Consider the following 2717-nt stretch of genomic DNA (forward strand, 5'->3'; position numbering starts at 1 on the left):
CAGACATTTATTCAAAAAATAAAATATAAATAAACTAATTTTTTTTATCTAAATTCACTGTATTAAATCTTTGCATTGATAAAACCGAAACATTATTCGGAGAAATTTACGAAAAAAACAACTAAATCGTTTTTAGTGAGTAATTAATAACCGGTTTATTATAATTTAGAAACTCTTAAACATTAATTGTGATGTATATATAACCGTGAGAAATATTATAAAGTGAACTTTTAACATAAAAGAACTTACAATATATAAATACATCATTACCTAAAAAGAAAAAAGAGAGGAAAAAAAAATGGGAATATGGTTCTATCTTGTTGCATGTGTTGTTGTTATATGTGTTCAAGGATTTCTGAAAATCAAACACAAGAAGAGGTTACCACCAAGCCCTCCAACCATACCCATCTTAGGTAACATATTTTGGCTCCTTAAATCCTCCAAAAATTTCGCTGATCTTGAACCTGTTCTTCGTTCTTTACGTTCCAAATATGGTAACATAGTCACCATTCACATAGGCTCCAACCCTTCCATTTTCATAACATGTCAAGAAGCTGCTCACAGAGCACTTGTTAAGAATGGCACAGTTTTTGCTGGTCGACCATTGGCTCTTCAAACCACACAGGTTTTCTTCCCAAACCAGTACACTGTCACCACTTCTCCGTTTGGCCACAACTGGAGAATGATGCGCCAGAATTTGATGCAAGTGATTCAACCTTCTCAGTTGAAGTCATATTCTCGTTGTCGCAAGTGGGCATTGAACATATTAAAGAGACACATCACAGAGGAAATTGAGTCTGGCAACAAGGCAGTACCAATGGAGGAGCATTTCAACTATGCGTTGTATGCTTTATTTTCGTACATATGTTTCGGAGAGAAATTTGATGAGAGAACCGTGAGGAATATCCAAAGGGTGCAGCATGGTTTTCTTCACAACTTCATTAAATTCAACGTGCTGAATTTTGCACCTTTCTTGTCTAAGATCGTGTTCAGAGGGCTGTGGAGAGAGATCTTGAAGATCCGTGAAGATCAGGTGAATGTGTTCCTCCCTATCATAAAAGCACGCCAAGAGAAGATAAAGGGCGAGGTTGGTGTGGAAGAGTTTAAGGCTTATGTGGATACCCTTTATGATATGAAGCTCCCGAGCAATGGGAGCAAGTTGAGGGATGAAGAGTTGGTGAGTATGTGTGCTGAGTTTATGATAGGTGGAACTGATACAACAGTGACAACATGGGTATGGTGCATGGCGAATCTGGTGAAGTACCAGGAGGTGCAAGAGAAACTGTTTGATGAAATTAAGGATGTTGTTGAAGGTGGTGAAGAGATTGAGGAGGAGCATTTGAAAAGGATGCCTTATTTGAAGGCTGTGGTGTTGGAGACTCTAAGGAGGCACCCTCCGGGGCATTTTATATTGCCGAGGGCAGTGACAGAGGACACTGTTATGGACGGGTATGAGATACCGAAAAATGCAATGGTGAATTTTCTTGTGGCTGAGTTTGGGTGGGATTCGAATGTGTGGGAGGATCCTATGGAGTTTAAACCAGAAAGGTTTTTGAGGGATGATGATGGTAAGTTTGATTTGAAAGGGACGATGGAGATTAAAATGATGCCTTTTGGAGCAGGGAGAAGAGTTTGTCCTGCAATAAGCATGGCAACTCTTCATCTTGAGTACTTTGTAGCCAATTTGGTGAGGGATTTCAAATGGAGTCTTGAAGATGGGTGTGAGGTTGACATGACTGAGAAGCAAGCCTTCACTATTGTGATGAAGAATCCATTGAGGCCAATGGTGTCTCCAAGAATCACTTGAACACAAGTAGATATTAGTTTTCTCAGAATGTGTTGAGATACTAAAATGTTGCAGAGAGGAATGTTGATCTTTCAGATTTCTAAGAGACAAAGGAATTTAAATGGTTGGTTTTGTGTTTATGGATACAGAAAACCAGACTTATACTAAGTTTTTTAATTGGATTTTGTTTACCATGAATAACTGGTACTATATAAAATAGAAATATAATTAAATAATATAAAGTAGGTGTGAATTTTATGAAATTTTTAAAATTTTTATTATATAAATAAAAAAAATTATCAAAATTTAATAGTTAAAATATAATCGTCCATAATAATATACTGGAGTTATCATTAAACTATCCGCAAAATATCTTATTTTATGTTTAAAGGTTAAATGATCGATATAAAAAAATTATGTTAGAAAGATTTACTCGATTAGAAATTTAACGCAGTTAGACAATAAGATTAGATTCATGACTTTTAAGTTTGAAAACCTAATAATAACAAAAGTTCGAATATGGACGAAAATAAAATTAGTATTATAATTTAGAGAATAAAAATATTATTAATTATTTTTATTTTTTATGCACAATTAAAACAATCAAGTTTGTGCATATCGATTAAAAATAAAACCCATGTTGACTTGTCGTGAACCCTTTGTTTGTCCTTGCAGATTTTTTAAATAATTGTATTGCTTATATGTAAAAACTAATATGATAAAATACATAAATATAAAAGGGTGTGAATAAAAGTAAATTTTGATATCGTTCACAATCTCACGGCTAATTTTAAACATGCAAAATAGTAAATTTTTTATGGAAAAAGAAAGCCTAAATTCATTGAAAATAGGGCTAAATATATTTTAGTTTTTGGATTTTTAGATTTAAGATTAAAATTCGTCTTTGAAATTTAATACATTGTTGTTACTA

The 2717-nt window shown here is 33.7% G+C and overlaps 1 pseudogene; it reads left to right on the top strand.

The window, feature by feature from the left end:
- The first annotated feature begins 298 nt into the window (after positions 1 to 298).
- LOC114173218 (cytochrome P450 89A2 pseudogene) lies at positions 299 to 1807 on the top strand (annotated as a pseudogene).
- The last annotated feature ends 910 nt before the right edge of the window (positions 1808 to 2717 follow it).

Source organism: Vigna unguiculata, chromosome 2, assembly GCF_037176805.1.
Source record: "Vigna unguiculata cultivar grain cowpea cultivar isolate G323 ecotype 2 chromosome 2, ASM3717680v1, whole genome shotgun sequence".
Lineage (NCBI taxonomy): Eukaryota > Viridiplantae > Streptophyta > Magnoliopsida > Fabales > Fabaceae > Vigna > Vigna unguiculata.